The sequence below is a fragment of the Sorghum bicolor genome, chromosome 1, assembly GCF_000003195.3.
Source record: "Sorghum bicolor cultivar BTx623 chromosome 1, Sorghum_bicolor_NCBIv3, whole genome shotgun sequence".
NCBI classification, from domain to species: domain Eukaryota; kingdom Viridiplantae; phylum Streptophyta; class Magnoliopsida; order Poales; family Poaceae; genus Sorghum; species Sorghum bicolor.
The window spans coordinates 40,639,842-40,663,229 of NC_012870.2; positions in this window are offsets into that span (position 1 = coordinate 40,639,842).

Genomic DNA, 23,388 nt, shown 5'->3' on the forward strand with positions numbered 1-23,388 from the left:
CGTTGGTTGGAAAAGCCTTCCGAGCAGGTTTTTATTGGCCAACCGCGGTGAACGATGCGGAAAAACTGGTCCGACACTGCGAAGGATGTCAGTTTTTCGCCAAGAGGACACACGTACCTGCTCACGAAATTCAAACCATCCCGTCGTCTTGGCCTTTTGCTTGCTGGGGACTTGACATGATCGGGCCATTTAAACCAGCCCCGGGCAATTTCAAGTTTGTTTTCGTGTTAATCGACAAGTTCTCTAAGTGGATCGAATACATGCCCCTGGTCAAGGCAACCTCCGAGAAGGCTGTGGAGTTCCTCAATCAAATCATACACAGATTCGGCATCCCGAACAGCATAATCACCGACCTGGGTACTCAGTTTACTGGCACCACTTTTTGGGACTTCTGCGATGATAGAGGCATAGTCATAAAATACGTGTCAGTGGCACATCCACGTGCCAACGGTCAAGTTGAACGTGCTAACGGAATGATCGTTGACGCCCTAAAGAAAAGGTTGTACACCAAAAACGACAGAGCACCGGGTCGATGGATGAAAGAATTGCCGGCAGTGGTCTGGGGCCTCCGAACTCAGACCAGTCGAAACACAGGGGTGTCTCCCTACTTCATGGTGTACGGTTCAGAGGCGGTCCTGCCGTCTGACATACACTTCGGATCTCCTAGAATCGAACACTTTGACCAGGCGACCGCCGACAATGCCAGAGAACTCGAAATCAATTGCATGGAGGAAAAGCGTTTAGATTCTTGTCTCCGAACAGCAAAATATCTCGCGGCAGTCAGGCGATACTACAACAGGAACGTCAAGGACCGTTCCTTCATGGTCGGCGACCTGGTACTTAGGTGGAAAACAAGTCAGGAGGGAATGCACAAGCTATCCACTCCCTGGGAAGGACCCTTCGTGGTCACCGAAGTCACACGACCCACGTCCTACAGATTGGCATACCCAGATGGAACACGCGTGCCTAACTCTTGGCACATAGACAAACTGCGACGATTTTATCCATAAAGTTTTAATAACTTTCCTTTGTAAGTATCTTATAATTGTCAGTAATAAGATTTTCTGTTTTTTGGCCTATACCTTGCTGCACACAGAACTCGGCAAAACTTCTGCAATGGATGCTCTTAGCGACTACAAAGTCGAATACGGTGACACGTCACTCAGACAATCATACAGCGCTCAAAACAACAGTCATGACAAAAAGCAAACTTTATTACAAACTTTACATACAAAGTTTACAATAAATACCCTGACGGGTAGACACTAGTCTATTCCTACAGACTACTCTATTGGCCTAGCTGCTCGGGCTGATCACCCGCCTGGCCCTGCTGCCCGGACGAAGGGGTCGGGGCCACCGGCGCCTGGCTGGTCGAGACCGCAGGCGTCGACCGCCCATCTCCCGCAACGGACGCGCCCGACAACTCCCTGGCCGACCTATCTGAACTCGGCTGGTCTGGGGGAGTGGCCGTTCCGCACAGGTTAATGTCGCCGATCACTGTCGACGACAAGTCCAGCAGACTACCCCGAAGCTCGTCCGCCTCCTGTGGGCCGACCTCCTTGGGGTACCCCTTCTCCAGCCTGCTCAAGTCGACCAGGGGGTAGTGGGCGCGCACCATGCTGAGGACGTGCGCGCCGGCAAACTCCCCGGCGTCCTTCACGAACTGTTGGAGCCAGTCCCACGCCCGTTGCGCCTTCTCGACCGGGGTCAACTGTGGCGCGCGGGGCTGGCTCTCCGGGAGCTCGGGACTGATCAGGTCTAGGACCGGGGACACTCCTTTCCAGATCCTACAACAGTTGACCTTCCAGGAGTCCCGGTCCTTGATCAGATCATCCAGGTGCCTCTTGACGTTCACCTTGAGCACTGCAAGCGAAATAGGACATTATTATCGGCATATTAAAAACAAAGGGGTGCCAAGCGACAGATAGCAAGGCGGGGCGTATTACCCGATAACTCCCGGTCCTTCCGACCCAGCTCCTCTCCTGCTCGGTGCCCGGACTCCAGCGCATCAGCGAGCTCTTGGCTGAGCTGCTCCTTCTCCTGTCGGAGATGCGCCACCTCCTCCTCCAGGTCTAAGTGAATGACAACCTGGTCAGCAAAGCAAACTGCACAGCTACACGAAGCCGCTCGGAGCGCGTGACTAACCTTCTCGTTGCTGGTACTGGTTGGCCAAGCGACGGGTAAGCTCGAGACGATGCTCCTCTTGGGCATTCATCTCGGCCTCCCTCTCCCCAACCTCCGACCGCAACCGGTCCACCTCTGCGGCCAGGGCCTTGTTCTCGGCCACGACGCCTTCTATCTGGTCAAAGCACCGTTTCCGGTACTTCGCCGTTTTCATCGCGCCCTGCAAAACAGACATATGACGTTCAAGCAAGACAATGCACAGAATGTCCATCAGTATAAAAAGTCGCTTACCTTGACTTCATCGACAAGGCGCTTGGCCGCGCGCTCCACCCTGGCGGCCTCCTCGGTCTCGGCGAGCTCCTCATGCCCGATAAAGTGATCCCCGCGTTGGCGCCACACATACACGTGTTGGCGGCCATCACGGGGACGACCCTCAATCTCTTCCACCTCGTCATCGGAGGCCGCCCGGGTTTCCTCCTCCTGTGCTGCGTCACCCCCGGTGGTGGTCCCAGGCATTACTGGCCCCCGGACCAGACCTGGGGAGCCTGCAACCGAAGAGGTTCCTGCTCGGGGCGGCGTGGGGACTCCACTCCCCCCGGCAGGAGGAGGGGTCGGGGCTCTTCCCTCCTTTTCTGTGGAGCCAGCTGGGGGAGACTCTTCAGCCCTGGTCGAGCTGCTGTCGTAGTCGGTGCCGCGGTCGGGAGCCCCTCGGTGCTCCCAGGCGCGGCTGCAGCTGTAGGCTGCTCTATGGCCTGGGGGGTCGTATCTTCAGCAGCGCGGACAGGCTCGCCCGTCCCCTGGCTGGCAGCCTGGCCGGGGTCGACATCCGACGCCGCACTACAGGAACAAAAGTGTAATTAAAAAAAAAGCAAAGAGGAGTCCAAAATACGTAAGTCGAACACTTACAGGTCTGATCGACGGTGGGTCGCGGTGAACCTCCTCCTCGCCCGGCCGGTCGGCACCTGCGCCCCCATCTCGACAACTTGCGGTGCAGGGGGGTCGCTGGCCATTCGATCAGTAGCGGCCGGCGCATTATCTGGGCGGCTCCGAGGCCGTCGGACTAACGACGGTGCCGCCTCCTCGTCGTCGTCGTCAACGATCCGCACGAGCCGACGACGCTTCGGCGTTTGGCTGCTCTCCGCCGGTAGATCTGCCGGCAACATCGGTGTCGGCAAGGGATCTGCCGGCAATGGCCTTTTCCCCGCTATCCTCTCCTCGGTGGTCGGGACAGGGCGGGCTTGTTCCTCCTCACTGCTGGTGTAACGAGTACACCTAGCAGCATCGTCTTCTGGCAGGTCTTCTCCCGCAGGATTCTCCATCCCCGGTGCTAGTGATACATACACTGTGCACCGGTCGACATCGCCGATCTGCAAAAGCAACGAAGATGAGTCAGCTACAGACGATATAAGAATGCTAAAACAAAATACTCTGCAACATACAATTGGTGCTGGTCGGCCTAACTTGAAGGCTTGCACCCGATCACTGCCGCGGATGAAGCCTCCGTCCGCAAAGTTGAACAGCTCGTTCAACAGCCGTTGTACCTCCGCCTTCTCCAAGATCTCCGGTCGCATCCTGGTCGGGTCCACGCTTCCGGCATACTCGTACGCCGAGTGCACCCTCTTCTAGCAGGGCATCACCCGACGACAAATGAAGTTACCGACCACGCCAAGCCCATCCAGGCGCGACCAGTCGATCGGCTTCATCAGATCCGCCACTTGACCGTCGAACTTCGGGCGGTCGGTCCAGCTCACCCTCTTCTCGGGAATGTACCCCACGTCGTAGAACGTGGAGCTGCCCGGTTCCTCCCTGACGTAGAACCACTTCCTATACCATTCGGTCAAGGAAGTGTTCCATGGACAGTGCAGGTAGTGATTCTTCATTCCATCACGAAGGTTGAGGTACACTCCACCTGCAACCTTGGAGCCTCCAACTGCTCCCTTCTTCCTCAAGCAGAAAAGGTAACGAAAAAGATCGAAGTGCGGCTCTATGCCAACATAGGCCTCGCACAGATGAATAAACGTGGAAATAAGGAGAATTGAGTTCGGGTGCAGATTGCAAATCCCGATCTCATAATACAGAAGAAGACCTTGGAGAAAAGGATGAACCGGAACCCCAAAGCCCCTCTTAACGAAATCTTCGAACACGATGATCTCACCGGCACGAGGGTCGGGGAAGCTTTCTCCCTCAGGTGCTCTCCAGCCGCCGAGCTCCGAGCTGTGCAGGAGTCCCATGTCGACGAGGTCACCGAGGGATTTGGTGGTGCTGCGGGACTTCTTCCACTCCTTGGCCATCAGTTCAGCCCTCTTCTTGGCGTCGCTCTTCGCCATTGGAGGTGAGAAGTGGATTTGGGTTACGAAGATGTAGGTGATTGAAGGAGGCGAAAATGGAAGGCTTGAGGGCAATGGCAGGGTAAGGAGTACAGGCGGAACTGTCAGGCTTTTATAACCCGCAACTCCACCTCTCCCACTTCCCGTATTCTCGGGAAGTGGGCGGGCCATGCGGCGGATGCGGCGTTTCGGTTTATAATGATTATAGACAATTAATGCGGCGGAGTTTTCGTACCAATTGATGGTTCCCTTTTTCTCAAACCACGCAAAGGGCGGCTGTACAGTTGCCAGGCGCAACTTTTCATGCGTCCATCTGACAACCCATCAGGAGGTCTCGTCATGTCAACTTTAACTAAAAAGATCGTTTCAATAAAAAGAAGACAAATATGCCAGAGAGTCAACAATCCGGGGACTGCACCGACAACTGAGCACTCGACGCTCGGGGACTGGTCGCCCAGTCTATTAGCTCGGAACTTCAAGGACTGCACCGACCACCGAGCACTCGACGCTCGGGGACTGGTCGCCCAGTCTATTAGCTCGGAACTTCAAGGACTGCACCGACCACCAAGCACTTGACGCTCGGGGACTGGTCGCCCAGTCTATCAGCTCGGAACTTCAAAGACTGCACCGACCACCGAGCACTCGATGCTCGGGGACTGGTCGTACAGTATAGCAACGCAGAATTCTAAGGAGCGCACTTGGTGCTTGGGGACTGGTCGTCATACTATTATACACCCGGGGACTGGTCGATTAGTCTATTCAATTGCAGACGGACTGGTAAATTCAATTTTTTAGACCTTGCTACAAGGCTCATACTTCGCCTTCCAGCAAGCTCGGGGACTACATCGGTACGATGCATCTGGCGATGCATCTCAGTTACAGAATTTCTTTGAGGACTTTTATTTTGACCCTGGCACCACGTGCCTACGTCACCTACTACCAGGCTCGGGGACTAAGTGGGCACACTTCACCTTGCGGTGAATATGCTTGCTTTTTTGATGTTTATACCTTTCAAAAAAGTAAAGTGGGCACACTTCACCAGGAAAGAAATCTTTTTTAATTTAGAGCACCATGCATTCTTCGAACAACTCGCTTCTTCGATGTCAATGTTGATCAACTGTCTTTTGAGTTGGTCAAAGAACCGTTGCAACTGTTTGGGCGACTTTCCCACTTATTGAAGACGTCAAGTTTTACTGATCGAAGAAGCTCAAGACGGCGTGTTACATTACAATACATGGTGCTCGGGGACTAGCTGTGGGGGTATAAACCCCTATACCCTTACGGCTAGACTTCGGCCAGGAGGCTTGGCCCATTACGAGACGAGTTCAAGGCTTGATCCGACAACCTGGAGTTTCGCGCAAGGAAACAAGATGTGGAGATCAAGCAGGATTCTAGTCGGTTAGAATAGGAATTGATATCGAATTATCCATGGCAATTGTAACCGACTAGGATTAGTTTCCAGATCTGTAACCCTGCCCTCCAGACTATATAAGGAGGGGCAAGGGACCCCCCTAGGACAGGATATTCTCTCAACACAAATCAATACAACCAGACGCAGGACGTAGGTATTACGCCAACTCGGCGGCCGAACCTGGATAAAAAGCTTGTCCGTGTCTTGCGTCACCATCGAGTTCGTAGTTTGCGCACCGTCTACCGATAAACTACTACCGTGGGTATACCCCAAGGTAGACTGCCGACCAGCTTTCGTCGACAGGACGTAGCGTGCCGGCAAGCACGTGAACCTCGGGAGAAAATCGTGTGTCTCTATTGTGATTGTACTTTGGATTTCTCTCGGTTATTGGACTTCATATTATTGATTGGTTCATCCCCTCTACGCGGTGGTATAAAGTTCAAACCTTCTCTCTTAATTTCTTGCAAACTAGAGTAGCTTACATACTTGTATAGAAACTTTAGGTAGCTCTCTAGTGTAAGTAGAGACATAGCTCTTGTGTGCCTAGTGATTATATCAACTAGAATTGTTGAATAGGTGGCTTGCAAACACCCCTTTAGAGCTAGAGCAAAAAGCTTCGCTTTGTTATTTACTAACCTCTTGCTCTACTGAGTTTGTAGAATTTTTAAATAGGCTATTGACCCCCCCTCTAGCCATATTAGGACCTTTCAAGTGGTATCGGAGCCGTGGTCACCGTTTTGTGAAGGCTTAACAACCTCGGTGCTCAAATTATGGCTCAAATAGTGTTCAACCATGTTGGGGGTACACCACCATTCTTTGATGGCACAAGTTCCTTTGACTATTGGAAGAGAAAAATGAAGATGTACCTTGGATCAATCAATGATAGAGTGTGGGAAGTCACGGAGAATGACTTTGTGATCCTTGACCCCGCTAACCCCACCGACAATGAGAGAGAAAATAAGCAATGTAACACCATGGCTCTCAACACAATCTATAATGGCATTGATTCAAAGGTGTTTGAACAAGTCAAAGATCTTGAGAAGGCTAGTGAAGTGTGGACAAGACTAGAAGAAACATATGAGGGCACTACAACGGTAAAAAGTGCCAAATTGTATATGCTCAAGGACAAGCTATCCAACTTCAAGATGAAGGATGATGAGTCTATACCGGAGATGTTCTATAGGCTCCAAGTCATCATCAATGATCTCAAGGGCCTTGGTGAGAAAGTGAAAGATGAGGACTTCATTCACAAGTTCTTGATGTGCTTGCCCAAGAGGTTCAAGACATTGAGAACAATCATCTTTAGAGGTGGATTGACCGGTGTATCTCCCAATGAGGTACTTGGAGATGTCATGACCGAAGATCAATATAATGACAATGATGATGATGAGGTCAGGAAGAAGGATGAGGATGACAAGAAGAAGAAGAGTGTAGCATTCAAAGCTAGTTCTTCATCCAAGAGCAAGAATAAAGGCAAGGCCAAGAAGGAAGAATCTAGTGATGAGGAGTGCTCCAATGATGATAGTGATGATGAAGCACTAGCACTCTTTGTTCGCAAGTTTGGCAAGATGAAGAAGAAGAAGGGCTATCACACAAGAAAGAGAAGAGATCACTTCAAGAACAAGGAGCATGTGAGGCTATGCTACAAGTGCAAGATCCCCGATCATATTGTGGCGGATTGTCCTTACAATAGTGATAATGATGAGCATGACAAGAAGAACAAGAAGGAGAAGAAAGAGAAGAAAGAGAAGAAAGAGAAGAAGATGGTCTTCAAAAAGAAGAAGAAAGGTGGATCCTATGTTGTGACATGGGATAGTGATGCCTCTTCGGATGATGATTCAAGTGATGATGACAAAGCATCCAAGAAGAAGGCACTTGCTAGCTTTGCTATCAACAACAAGCCATCACTCTTTGACACTCCTTCATGCTTCATGGCCAAGGGCCACAAGGTACAATATGATGAGAGTGAAAGTGAAAGTGAACATGAACATGATAGTGATAGTGATGATGAAAATGAATTCACTAATGAATAACTCATGGACATGCTAGAACAAGCCGATTCACTTATTCAATCTAAAAACAAGAAGTGCAAAGAATTGGCCAAGAAGTTAAAAGCTCTTGAGCAATCCTTTGATGAGCTCAATGCTAATCATGAGAGGCTAGTGGAAGCCCATGAGAAGCTTGGCAAGGCTCACACCAAGCTTGAGAAAGCTCACTCCTTGTTGTTAGAAGAGAACAAGGAAAAGGTTGTTGTATCATGTGATGTGGGCACAACATGTGACTTAATTAAAGAATCACCCAACCTACCTATTGTTGTTGCCACTAACTCTTCTTGTAGGTATTCATCCACCACCACCAACTCTACCTCTACTTCTAGTGTTAGTGTCACTTGTGATACCTCACTAAAGGTTGAGAATGAGACTCTCAAGAGAGAGGTGGATGAGCTCACTCACGCCCTAGGCAAAGCCTATGGTGGTGAGGCCCGCTTGCTAAAGTGCTTGGGTAGCCAAAGGTTTTCTCTCAACAAAGAGGGATTAGGCTATACCCCCAAGAAGGGAAAGAAAGCCTTTGCAACTCACAAGCCTAGCTTTGTGAAGAGCAATGGTCAGTATTGCAACAAATGCAAGCAAGTTGGGCACCTAGAGCTTAATTGCAACAAAATTAACAAGAACAAGAAAATTGCTAATGTACCTTACATTCCTTTTGATTCTTGTTATGTACTTACCAAGGGTGAGAAGGGTGTGCATGCTAAGTTTGTTGGTACACCAATTGTGGGTCCAAAGAAGAAGGCCATTTGGGTACCAAAAAGCTTAGTCACTAACCTCCAAAGACCCAAACAAGTATGGGTACCTAAGAAACATTGATTTGTTTTGTAGGTAAAATATAAAGCCGGAGGAAGGCATTGGGTGCTTGGTGCTTGATAGTGGGTGCACACAACACATGACCGGTGATTCAAGAATGTTCAATTCAATCAATCCAAATGATGATCATGGTGTTGATAGTATCACATTTGGTGACAATGGCAAAGGCAAGGTCAAAGGGCTTGGTAAAATTGCTATATCCAATGACTTAAGCATTTCCAATGTGCTACTAGTAGAGAGCTTGAATTTCAACTTGTTATTCGTAGCTCAACTTTGTGATCTTGGTTTCAAATGCATATTTAGAGTTGATGATGTGGAGATCATAAGTGTAGATGGCTCTAACTTGATATTCAAAGGCTTTAGATATGAGAATCTATACTTGGTTGATTTCAATGCTAGTGAAGCTCAATTATTGTTGACACCGTTTTTGGGCACGTATCCATGTTTGGTAGAGTGCAGGCAGGTGGGACATGACGGCGGTGTTTTGTCTACAGGATGAGTTGCCGATGAGGATGGTTGCCGATGAAGGAAGGGTTGAACGTGACTAAGTCTATAGGTGGTGATGTGTCTGTACTGATGGCTACGACAAGGAAGTCTGCCGATGGCTATGGCAGGGGAGTCTGCCGATGATACGGAGGGAGAGTCCGGAAGCTGCCGATCGGTTTGTGGAGGTGTTCTAGTTTGTCACAGGGGGATAGCTTTATGTTTTCTTTAGTTATTTAAATCATTTTATGTACGAATTCTGTGTAATTTGGAATTCGAATTCTAAGTCGTGTCTGGTTGTAGCTCATTGGGTAGGGTATAAATATAGATCCTAGGGCCTTGTAATAAGGAATCAATCAATCAATCAATCAAACACACGTTTTTACTCATATTCCAGCATCTACTTTTTCGACGACTTCGTCATACTTTTTCCTTTTCGCTACGAGTTCTTAGGAATTCGTCGACTTAAGCTCGGCGTGTTCTCAAGTTCCGCGTGAGTACCTCTTAGCCGTGACATCCGGGCGCATCGCTGTTGTCAGGACTAAAGTATTCGAGTTACCACCTTTGCCGATAGTAAGGTCAAATCGGCTGGCACGCCTTAACGTTTGAATCGGGTATTAGCCCTTTGTGTTTGCAGACCAGCTTTTGCACCAACACATCTTTTGGCACGCCCGGTGGGACCAATTCAAGATCAAGATCAATATGTCGACTTCTGAGTTTGATCAAGAGAACGTCATCCCCATGACGGAAGCCAATCTCAAGGATGAGCAGAAGCAAGCTATTGCTAAAGCCATGGAGGATTACAAGTAGCAATGCCTGAGGTCCTTCAGCATGAACAGGAGCGATGAGGTGATTCAGAAGGATGCACTGCCGGCACCTCGGCAGGTTACTTTTGAGTCCAATCCTGGCAAACTTCAAGAGATGGTTGACAGCGCTATCAACCGTGCTTTGATCAACCAAGCTGGTGTACTATATAATATGGTTTTCAATGCCGTGGCAAGAACTTTCAAGGAAGGACAATTGCCACCAGATTATGTGGGCCCTACTTATCACCAGCCAAAGTCACCAGTGGTCACAACTCCATCGGCTGCTACGGCCGCTGCGGGTATGGAGATTCCTGTTCTGCCAAGCACGTTGGGAGTCACCAATGGACAGTCTATGCCGATGACAACTAATCCACAGACTTCAGATGGGCAGATTAAACTGGCCACAGATCTGTTAGCATCGGCAATGACAGGGTTAACTCCTCCTCCCAACTGGTGGGGTTATGGCATGCCTCCAGAGTTAACGCCGGGTACATCGCAGACGACTGATATGAGAGGCAAGATTCCTATGGCATCGGCACCTCCCAATATGCCGATGAACCAGAGTCCCCAGTATACTACAACTACTACTGCAAGACCTCACACTGGGAATTCTCAAGCTCCAATGTTCCAGATGCCTAACGCATCGGCAGACTCGATGCTGATGCAACAGAGGTCTATGGCTCAATCAGGGTATGTCAATTCAATGATGATGTCCAATTACCAGTCATCGGCAGGGCCTATGCCGATGAACGCTAATAATGGATGGCTTGGGCAGCAAGTCTTTCCGCAAATGCCCCAACAGAGTCATCAGGCTACAGGGTTCCAGCAGGGTCAGATCTATCCCGGGTTCCAGAATCAGGGGATCCCTAACCAGCTAATGAATCTCGGGCACCAGGTCAGCGGACAGCAGTTTGGCGGGCAACATCTTGGTGGTCCACAGGTTGGAGGCCAGATGATTAACCCAATATTCCGTGCAGATCGTGCACCAAACAGACACGTGGAGGCTTACCAGCAGGCACCTGATCCGCAACCGCCCCATCGGCAAGATGCCGATGCATACTGGGCCGATAAGATTGCTGAAGTAATGAGAGACCAATTTGGGATAAAACCCAAAGTCAATACTTACTCTTATCGGACACCGTATCCTCCTGCATACGACTTGATCCCGCTTCCACGTCGGTACAAGGTACCGGATTTTACCAAGTTTTCTGGGCAGGATGATACGTCGACCATGGAACACGTCAACAGGTTCATCATTCAATGCGGAGAAGTTGGTAACAGGGACGAGTTAAGGGTTCATCTATTTTCATCATCACTGTCTGGATCGGCCTTTACCTGGTTCATATCACTACCTCCCAACTCAGTGATTACTTGGGCCGATCTAGAGAAACAATTCCACAAATACTTCTTTTCTGGGGTTCATGAGAAGAAGATAACTGATTTGGTCAAATTGAGGCAACGCAATGATGAATCGGTTGAAGGTTTTGTGCAAAGGATACGGGAAGTCAAGAACAAGTGCTATAGTCTGGTTCTAGATGATCGGCAGCTAGCTAATTTGGCTTTCTAGGGTTTGCTGCCGCACATCAGGGATAAGTATGCCTCCCAGGAGTTTGAAAGCCTAAGTCATTTGGTGTAGAGGATTTCTGATCAAGATATGAAGCCTTTCGAATCCAAAAGAGCATGGAACAAAAAGGAATCGTTTGTTGATGAAGCAACAAGCTCAGATTCTGATGAGGAACCAGTCATCGGCTTGGCAGAGTGGGTAAAAAATAAGAAGCCGATGTCTTGCCCTTTTGGGCAGAAGGAACCAGAGAGGTTCGCCTTTGACACCGCTAAGGCCGATAGGATATTTGACTTTCTACTTTAGGAAGGTTAGATCAAACTGTCTCCTAATCATGTGATCCCATCGGCTGAAGAGTTAAAGAGGATGAGATATTGCAAATGGCACAATGCAACCTCTCATGACACCAATGAGTGCAAGGTTTTCAGACAGCAGCTGCAATCGGCTATAGAGTCTAGGAGAATCAAGTTTGACAGTTCCAAGACCCAGAAGCCGATGAAGATAGACCAACATCCTTTCCCAACAAATATGTTGGATGCTAAGGGAAAGGATAAGATCTTAACATCAGAAGCGGCCGAAAGAAGTGCATCGGTAGATCCTCAGCATCATGTTACTACTGCCGATGCAAAAGGAAGAGGCTTGGTCCAGGAAGGAACCAGCTCAGGAAGGCCTCCCCGATCTGGGATTGTGATAACTCACAGAAGGCCTCGGGAAACTTGGCAGCAACGAGAAGATCGGTACCGGCGCCAGGAAGAAGATTATCGTCGGGAAGAAGAAAGACGCCGACAGGAGTGGAATCGGCATAGGGATCACTAGAGTTGTCCGTTCTTCATCCATTGCTGGGAGGAGAATATCAAACTTCCTACTGTCAGAGATTGCCCTGAGTGCAACGGTTATGATCGGTATGACAGGTCCGATCGGAACTATCGTAATAATGATCGGCGCTTCAATGGGCCGATTGAAGGGAGAGCATCCGTCCATGATCGGCTGGGGGGCAGACTCAGTGTGCATGACAGGCTTGGTGATCGTGTCCAATATTTTCCCAGGAACTAGGAAGAACTTGAGGAGCTGGCTAATGCACGAGTTCCAGACGAATTCATATTTTGCAAGGATGCCAATACACATCGGATGGAGTTAAGGGAAAATCATCGCCCAGCAGCAAGGCAGAAACCGCTTCCTCCATGGTGTCCAGAGGGGTTGACCAAGACACAGAAAAGGAGGTTGCAGCGCGAAAGGCGAGAAGGGCTAAGCAAGGGCGAGAACTCTGGTCAGTCTGGAGATCAGCAGCAATCAGATCCCAAGAAGGGGGAAGGTCCATCGGCAGATGTCAACATGGTCTTTATGTTGCCGATGGAGTTTCTTGCGCCATCCAGTGATGATGAGTTGGAGTTTTTCGACCAAATAGCTCAATTGGCTCTAGATCCAATGACAGCTATCTTTGAGAAACCTGCCGATGATGAAAGACATCTCAAGGCTCTGTTTGTCAAAGGAAGGGTTGATGGGCAGCCGATGACCAAGATTCTAGTTGATGGAGGGGCTGCTATCAACATCATGCCGTATGCAGTGTATCGGAAGCTTGGGAGAGGGGATCAGGATTTGACCAAGACCGATATGATGCTTAAAGACTTTGAAGGGAACGTGTCTCCAGTTAAGGGGGCAATATGTGTAGAATTGACCATCGGCAGCAAAACCTTGCCGACAACCTTCTTTGTGATCAGTGGAAAGGGTGCTTACAACTTGCTATTGGGAAGAGATTGGATTCATGCTAATTGTTGCATCTCGTCTACAATGCACCAATGCTTGGTTCAGTGGGTAGGTGACAAAATTGAGATTGTCCCGGGAGATTCTTCTTATGTCATTACATCGGCAGAGGCGGACACCTATGAGAGGACTAGGTGTATTTCAGGAGAAGTTTGGGAGAAGGATTTTCTCAAGGTTGCCGATTACGAGATTCCACCGATCCAAGCAGTCGGTTCTGACTAAGGTTTTTAATGGATAGGTTCGCCGATGATGGAAAGTTAGGCCAGGGATTCACATCGGCCGATGATCTAGTAGAAGTAGATATAGGTAGTGGTGATAAACCTAGACCCAGTTTTATTAGTGCTAAGTTAGATTCTGAGTGTAAACAGCAATTAACTGATTTGTTAAAGGAATATAAAGATTGCTTTGCTTGGGATTATACTGAGATGCCTGGTTTGGACTGATCAATTGTTGAACATCGGTTGCCTATCAAGTCTGGATTTCGGCCACATCAGCAGCCAGCTCGCCGATGTAATCCTAATATTCTTCCTGACATCAAGGCCGAAATAACCAAACTTATTGAAGCTAAGTTTATTCGGCAGTGTCGGTATGCCGAATGGATTTCCAATGTTGTTCCGGTCTACAAGAAGAACGGGAAGCTTCGGGTATGCATTGATTTCAGGAATCTCAATAAAGCTACGCCGATGGATGGATACCCAATGCCTGTTGCCGATCTGCTGGTTGACGCCGCGGCTGGGCATCGGATCATTAGCTTTATGGATGGCAATGCAGGATACAATCAAATATTCATGGCAGAAGAAGATATTCCAAAGACTGCATTTAGATGTCCTGGTCATGTCGGATTGTTTGAATGGATAGTCATGACCTTCGGCCTAAAGAATGCTGGTGCTACATATCAAAGGGCCATGAATTTTATTTTCATGAGTTCATCGGTAAGCTGGTGGAGATTTATATTGATGATGTGGTGGTTAAGTCTGGAGACTTCGCAAAACATCTTGCCGATTTGCGAAAGGTGTTAGAATGCACAAGGAAGCATGGTTTGAAAATGAATCCCAATAAGTGTGCATTCGGCGTATCGGCGGGACAATTTCTTGGTTTCATGGTGCATCAAAGGGGGATTGAGATAAGTCGAAGATCTATCGGTGCCATCAATAAGATAGTGGCCCCTACCAACAAGACCGAGCTCCAGTCCTTGATCGGCAAGGTAAATTTTATCAGAAGATTTATATCTAATTTATCTGGTAAAATTCGTGCTTTCAGTCCTCTTTTTAAGTTAAAGGCCGATCAAGAGTTTGTTTGGGGAAAAGAACAGCAGTTGGCTCTGGATGAAATCAAGAATTATTTAGTAAATCCTCCAGTTCTAATTCCACCTCAGCAAGGAAAGCCCTTCAGATTGTATTTGTCTACCGATGGGATGGTCATCGGTTCGGCTTTAATTCAGGAGTTTGAAGGGAAAGAGCGTGTAATTTATTATTTAAGCAGGAGGTTGATTGATGCTGAGACCAGGTATTCGGCTATTGAGAAATTATGCTTGTGCTTATATTTCTCTTGCATCAAGTTGAGGCATTACTTGCTATCGGCCGAATGCACTGTTATTTGCAAGGATGATGTGATCCGGTACATGCTGAACATGCCGATTATGAGTGGCAGGATCGGTAAGTGGATTTTGGCGCTGTCGGAGTTCGATCTGCGTTATGAATCGGTTAAGGCAGTTAAGGGACAGATTATAGCCGATTTTATAACTCAACATTGTGGCACGGTGGAGGCGTTGGAGATTGTGCCTTGGACACTCTTCTTTGATGGGTCCACATGTGACCGGGGGGCAGGAATCGATATAGTGTTAGTTTCCCCTCGAGGAAGGAGGTATGAGTTTTCCTTACCGATTGTTGCCACGTCGACAAATAATCAAGCTGAGTATCAAGCCTTGGTAAAGGGGTTAGAGTTGTTGAGAGAAGTTCGTGCTGATGCCGTTGAAGTTTTCGGGGATTCTATGCTGGTTATAAATCAATTGGCTGGGAGCTATGAATGCCGAAGTGAAGTTCTCATAACTTATTACGAGCGGAGCATGCAATTGTTGAAAGAATTCAAAGATTTCCGATTAGAGTATGTTCCTCGATTGCATAATGAAGAGGCCAATCGGTTGGCTCAGCATGCTTCGGGATATCAGCCTATGATTGACACAATATCGGCAATTGGTGCCGATGATTGGAGAAAAGAAATCATTGATTATTTGAAAGATCCGTCCAAGAAAGTTGAGAGACGGATTCGGTTTCAAGCCACCAAGTATGTGCTCCTCGAAGATGAATTGTACTACTGAACTATTGATGGAATTCTTCTTCGATGCTTGAGTGATGATGAAGCTAGAAGTTTGATGGGAGAAATCCATGAAGGGGTATGTGGAGCACACCAGTCGGCTTTCAAGATGAAGTGGATGATTAGGAGAAATGGATATTTTTGGCCGACTATACTTGAGGATTGCTTTAAGTATTTCAAGGGATGTCAAGTTTGTCAAAAGTTTGGTAACATTCAAAGAGCACCGGCATCGGCTATGAATCCTATTATCAAGCCTTGGCTATTCTGGGGATGGGCTATTGATCTAATCGGCCAGATTTATCCACCATCTAGCAAGGGGCATAAGTTTATTCTGGTTGCCACTGATTATTTGACTAAATGGGTTCAAGCTATTCCTTTGAAGAAGGTCACATAGGCCAATATGATTGATTTTGTGAAGGAGCACATTATTTATCGATTTGGGATTCCTTAGACAATTACTACCGATCAAAGCACTATGTTCACATCGGGGGAGTTTGATGAATTCGCAATAGGTATGGAGATTAAAGTGTCGAATTCTTCTCCTTACTATGCTCAGGCTAATGGGCAAGCCGAGGCGTCTAACAAAGGAATCATTAAGCTTATCAAGCGGAAGATTGAAGAAAATCCTAGAAGGTGGCACACATTGTTGAATGAGGCCTTGTGGTCCTATCGGATGGCCTGTCATGGATCAACTAAAGTTGCACCTTATCAGTTGGTGTATGGACATGATGCAGTACTGCCTTGGGAAGTTAAAACTGGATCTAGGCGACTATCTTTTCAAGATCAATTGGCTACCGATGATTATGCTACTTTGATGATAGACAAGTTGGATGATCTAGCAGGGCATCGGCTGAGGGCTTTGATGAGTATAGAGGAGAATAAGAAAAGGGTTGCCAGATGGTACGATAAAAGGGTAAAGGCTAAAGAATTTGCCGATGGAGACTGAGCATGGAAATTAGTCTTACCGGTCGGGACTAAAAGTTCAAAGTTTGGAAAATGGTCTCCTAATTGGGAGGGTCCTTACCGGATAAGTCGATCGGCTCCTGGTAATGCCTATATCCTAGAAACCCTTGAAGGAGTTGAATTTCCCAAAGCATTAAATTGCAAATATTTAAAGAAATACTACCCCAGCATATGGGTCGATGCATGAAAGTTTAAATGCCGATAACACTCCCATTGGCTGGATTGAAATGTTTGGGGCCGGACTTAGTGTTTCAAAAAGTTGCCGATAACAATCCTATCGGCTAGATTAAAACAGCTAGAAAGCTAGAAGTGCAGAGAAGTAAAGACGTGTCGCCGATGAGAGCTTCATATGTTCAGCAACGCCTGGATCGCCGATATGGTGCGCAGCCGGATTTGGTTGGCTGTTTCTATCTCTTTGATATCGTCATCGGCAGAACCTTCTATCGGCTTCAGCTTCTTCTTCAACTGCAATGCCTTGCGACCGTGGATGTTTCGTTCTTGCTCAAGGAGCCTGATGGTCTCTGGCAGTTGGCTCTCTTCCTGTTGGGCTTGAGATAAAGCGTCTTCCACTCGCTTGAGTTCTGCCAGCAGGGCTTCTCCTTTTGCCGATAGGTCAGAAATCTTCTGCTTCAGCGCGTCTCCTGAAGATCTCAGGGTGCCGATGCTCTTGTGCTTCTCATCGGTCAGGAGTTTCTCTTTCATCATTTCTTCAGAAAGCTGAGTCTGAGCAGCTCTGTCAGCAAGGCGTCGAGAAGCCCTCAGGTACTGCAGCTGACGACTCTCCAGATGTGAAGCTTGGAAGAGGATTTCTTCGACATCGGCTGGAATCTGGCCTCTAAGAGTCCTGAACAGAACCTTGGCTAGGTCAGAGTCATCGACCAATTGTGCCGTATCCTGATGAAGGAGAGCCGATAGTTCTTCCAGCTTGGCTCTGATCTCTGCTGATGCGATCCCAACTGCCCGAGAGGAGCTCGCTTCCTCGCCTTCATCATCAGAGATATCAATAGCAAAGGAGAATAGGTTGTCAGGAGAGTCCTGCTCCTGAAAAGGAGAATAAAGTGAGTCATTCCATGATCAAAATGCCGGTAAAAATATTGATGGGAGCTGGATAACTTACTTGCTTCAAGGCGATCTCTTGCCTTTGACTGGAAGATGCCGATGGAGCCGCAGGCTGATCGGTCAAAGATGCCGATGGAGCCATAGATTGATCGGCCAGGGTTGCCGATGGAACAACGTTAGCTGAAGATCAATAAAAGTTATTATGAGATGAAAAGATGGGTTCATCGGTATTAACTTTGTAAATATGTTACCTTGAGGAAGGACGGTACTTGTCTGAACGGAGGAAACCATCGATGCTATAATGGAACCTGCTGGATCGATGGTTGGTTCATGAACATCAGCCGATGTGTCTTCTGGCTGAGGTACTTCTTGTTGGGGTTCTTCCAGTTGAGTTTCTTCTACCTGTGGTGCTTCTTGCGTTAGAGGGGGAGATGGTGCTTGCTGAATCTCTACGTCTGGAGGAGAAGGGGAAGATTCCACCGGAATGGGAGATACCAGAGGAGGAGGAGGAGTTGCCACTTTTTGGCGCTTTGTTTCTACCCTGGTACTCTTGGCATCCTTTCTCTTGTGTTGGCTGGACTTGGGGGCATCGGCACCTTGGCTCTTGGTTTTTGCCGATGCACTGGTTTGCTGAAACAACAAAGAGGAAATTGTGAATACAAGTGTAGCCGATGTAAAGTTAAGATTGGTATAAACGAAGAGGTTTAACAACTACCTTAAAAGCCTATGCTAGAGTGGAAGCAGCTACCGATGGTGGAGTCTGGGTCTTCCTGGTGGTGACTTTCCTCAGGCGTATACCTCGATGCACGATGGCAGCCAGGGTAGGAGCGTTGTGGCCGATTGAAGAGATTGGGCCTGATGCAAATAGATCAATCGGCTTGCCACTTTCGTTGACCAATGGAGGGGTATCATCAACCTACAGAAAAGTACAAAAGTAAATCACCGACACAAACAGAATTGAAAAAATTGAAACATCGGTTTAAAAACACTTACAGTATCGGTGGGAACTTCGTACTCAGAGTCAATCATGCCACGGTACGTGAGGGCCGATTTGCAGAACAGATGCTCCTTCCATTCTGCCCACCATTGCTTGTATGCCTGAGTGATGAAAGCAGCTGGAACCCACTCTGATAAATCCACGTTTGATCGGCACTCGATGGCAGTTGGGCCACTCGGATCCATTCAAGGAGACTGTTGATGGTTTCCTTGGGCTTTATCACATCGGCGTAGCAGAGTGCGATCGGCAGCTGGCCGAAAGCTAACTGACGGGCTAGTGCCGATGGGTTGTAAAATTCATAAGTCTGGGGGGAGGTTTTCCCACTACCAAAGAAATTCACTGGTATGGCTCTGGGAGTCACTATTGCCATCATTACTTCATTGTCCCGGTCAAGAGCTTCGTCAAATGGGTTGAAAACCAGGGGAAGCATACTGTCTGGATCATCATAGGCCAACAATGCTCGCTCATCTCTGGCTAAGCCCTCATACAGAGTTTGGAAGAATCAGCTAACCTGATCTGGATTACCCCCTGAACCAGGCAAAACTATGACAGCTTCGCCAAAGTTTAAGGGAGCACGTGTTGCCGATTCCTCTTCACCCAACACATGATTTTCAGCTATGTCTCTTGGGAAACGCTGTGTAAACAGGTTAAATTCAAGGCGCTTGTGCAGATGTAGATTGAGCCACATATTGATAAACCACCAGAGGCCTCCCAGGTTGCCGATAGACTGGCCAAGCAAGAGCTTCTTAGTCACTTGGTGGAGGAGGTGAAAGGCCGCTCCAAGCAGGTATCGGCCGAGGGGAAATCGGCCACCATTGGCCAGATTTTCTGCTGCTGCTAGATGAACAGAAGTTGGTCCTGCCGATCGACCGCAAAACACGAATTTATCTAACCACATGTTCAGAAAGCAGGTTTGCTCCTTCATGTCAACAGGGCCTGTTTTGCGGTATTTTTGGATATACCCTGACCAGCCGCCGATGGAGCGGGTTTCTACCTTAGCACTAGGTTTGGCATCAAAAAAGTGGGTGCTATCGGCAGAAGAAATGTCTAACCCGGTAAGCATAGCCACATCGGCAAGGGTGGGGGAAACAGGGCCATGGTCGAAGACAAAGGCGTTGAGCGTGTCTGACCAGAAGTATGAAGCAGCTATCAATAGTGACTCGTTCCTATGCATATCGGCAATAGACAACCTAATGCATTGGGCTAGATTTCTTCACCCCATTGGACTTCATTTGAGTTGCTGACCCTCAAAAACCAATCTGTCCACCCCACGGTAGGGCTAGGCCAGGAACGAAAAGTATCCTTCCACAGATCCAAAGAAAAGTTTTCTGCTCTAAAAGGGATCCTGTTGGTTTCTGCGTTTATGAGGTTGGTTGGATCTGGATCCCCTAACGGGCCAAGGCATTGGAGATGTGGTCGGTCAGTGGGGATGACAATTTTGTTAGCCGATTCCTAATGAGATATAAGAAAACACAAGAAAAGAAGGGGGAAAAGTATTCAGTACGACGGATTGCAGATGAACAAGAGTGCGAGAAAAGTACAAGAGATGGTGCGAAGGACTGACCTCAGGGATGATGAAGTTGACGGCCATTTTTGCCACGGAGGAGATACTTGAGAGTTTCGGAGTTGGTGAAGAAGGGATTTCGTCGAGGATCTTGGAGCTTTTGGACAGCACCGCCGCTGGAAAGGTGAAGTCGGAGTTGTGGAATGATGTGATGGAGAAGGAGTACTCGAGAAGAAACTATTTATAGGACAAAACGGGCAAGGGCAAATCTGACTTATCTCTTTGCCACATCCGAGGAACCCGAGGGTGCTCAGGAAGGTATGGTAACTGTTCGCACGGTAATCAAGGGATTGTGCAGGTGATTTGACAGGAAGCGGTCATTATCCAGAGATATTTTACTATGCGGGATCTCCTGGTCGGTCCATCGGCAGCGTCCTCGAACGGTCATATTGCCGATGGGTAAATAAAGTGGAGATAGCCGTTTGTACGAACATCCTGATCAGTCCATCGGCAAATCCTTGTAACGGTAATATTGCTGATGTGCGATTAAAAAGGAAAATATCTGTTTGGGAAGTTGAGGATTTCGAAGGATCTGCAAAAGAATAGGATCAGAGTTGTTCAGATTGAGGTTGTCGGTTACCAGATTGGGAGCATTAATTGTGGGAAAGGGCATCATTACTGCAGAGAATTTCGGAGCATTAATGATTTCATACTCTGAAATTGGGGGGCATGTGTTGACACCGTTTTTGGGCACGTATCCATGTTTGGTAGAGTGCAGGCAGGTGGGACATGACGGCGGTGTTTTGTCTACAGGATGAGTTGCCGATGAGGATGGTTGCCGATGAAGGAAGGGTTGAACGTGACTAAGTCTATAGGTGGTGATGTGTCTGTACCGATGGCTACGACAAGGAAGTCTGCCGATGGCTATGGCAGGGGAGTCTGCCGATGATACGGAGGGAGAGTCCGGAAGCTGCCGATCGGTTTGTGGAGGTGTTCTAGTTTGTCACGGGGGGATAGCTTTATGTTTTCTTTAGTTATTTAAATCATTTTGTGTACGGATTCTGTGTAATTTGGAATTCGAATTCTAAGTCGTGTCTGGTTGTAGCTCTTTGGGCAGGGTATAAATATAGACCCTAGGGCCTTGTAATAAGGAATCTATCAATCAATCAATCAAACACACGTTTTTACTCATATTCCAGCATCTACTTTTTCGACGACTTCGTCATACTTTTTCCTTTTCGCTACGAGTTCTTAGGAATTCGTCGACTTAAGCTCGGCGTGTTCTCAAGTTCCGCGTGAGTACCTCTTAGTCGTGACATCCAGGCGCATCGCTGTTGTCAGGACTAAAGTATTCGAGTTACCACCTTTGCCGATAGTAAGGTCAAATCGGGTGGCACGCCTTAACGTTTGAATCGGGTATTAGCCCTTTGTGTTTGCAGACCAGCTTTTGCACCAACAATTATCAACATGCTTGCTCACTAAATCTAGTATGGGTTGGTTATGGCATAGAAGGCTTGGTCATGTTGGAATGAAACAATTAAACAAGTTAGACAAGCATGATCTTGTTAGAGGCTTGAAAGATGTCACATTTGAGAAAGACAAGCTTTGTAGTGCATGTCAAGCCGGAAAGCAAGTAGGCAACACTCATCCAAAGAAGAGCATCATGAGTACATGCAAGGCATTTGAGTTGTTGCACATGGACTTGTTTGGACCAACCACATACACAAGCATTGGTGGAAACAAATATGGATTTGTGATAGTGGATGATTTCACAAGATATACATGGGTATTCTTTCTTAGTGACAAGAGTGATGCTTTTGCAACCTTCAAATCATTTGTCAAAAGAATACACAATGATTTTGAAACAACCATCAAGAAAGTGAGAAGTGACAATGGAAGTGAATTCAAGAATACAAGAGTTGATGAGCTTTGTGATGAATTTGGTATTAGGCATCAATTCTCGCCAAGTACACTCCACAATCAAATGGTCTTGTTGAGAGGAAGAATAGAACCTTGATTGACATGGCAAGATCAATGTTGAGTGAATACAATGTGAGTCATTCCTTTTGGGCCGAAGCAATCAACACGGCTTGCTACTATAGCAACCGACTCTATTGTCACCCAATGATGGAGAAGACTCCATATGAGCTCTTGAATGGAAGAAAGCCCAACATTGCATATTTTTGGGTTTTTGGTTGCAAATGCTACATATTGAAGAAAGGCACTAGATTGAGTAAATTTGAGAAGAAATGTGATGAAGGATTCTTGCTTGGTTACTCAACTTCTAGCAAAGCTTATAGAGTTTGGAATTTGACTAGTGGTACTCTTGAAGAGGTGCATGATGTTGAGTTTGATGAAACCAATGGCTCTCAAGAGGAAGAAGAGAATCTAGATGATGTGAGAGGCACTCAATTGGCCGATGCAATGAAGAATATGGATATTGGTGATTTAAGGCCTAGAGAGGTGATTGATGTTGAAGATGACAAAGATCAAGTGATTCCTACCTCTAATGTGCAAGCTAGTGGTTCTCATGATCAAAATCAAGCTAGTACAAGTGGTACTCAAGTGCAAGATCAACAAGCTAGTACATCATCTCATGATAAACCAAGTGCAAGTAATCAAGTGCAAATACTTCAACCAACAAATATTGCAAGAGATCATCCATTGGATCACATCATTGGTGATATTCAAAGAGGAGTGCAAACTAGATCAAGACTAGCATCATTTTGTGAGCATTTCTACTTTGTGTCTCACATTGAGCCAAAGAGGATTGATGAAGCATTGAGAGATGTTGATTGGGTTAATGCTATGCATGAAGAGCTTAACAACTTCAAGAGAAATCAAGTATGGGAATTAGTTGAGAGGCCTAGTGATCATAATGTCATTGGTACTTGATGGGTCTTTCGCAACAAACAAGATCAAGATGGGATAGTTGTAAGGAACAAAGCAAGATTGGTAGCACAAGGCTATACTCAAGTTGAAGGTCTTGACTTTGGTGAAACATATGCCCCGGTTGCAAGATTGGAAGCAATTAGGATCTTGTTGGCCTATGCTTGTGCACATAACATCAAGTTATATCAAATGGATGTGAAAAGTGAATTTCTCAATGGCTACATCGATGAAGAAGTTTATGTTGAGCAACCTCCCGGTTTTGAAGATGACAAGAAACCCAACCATGTTTACAAGATAAGAAAGGCATTGTATGGTTTGAAGCAAGC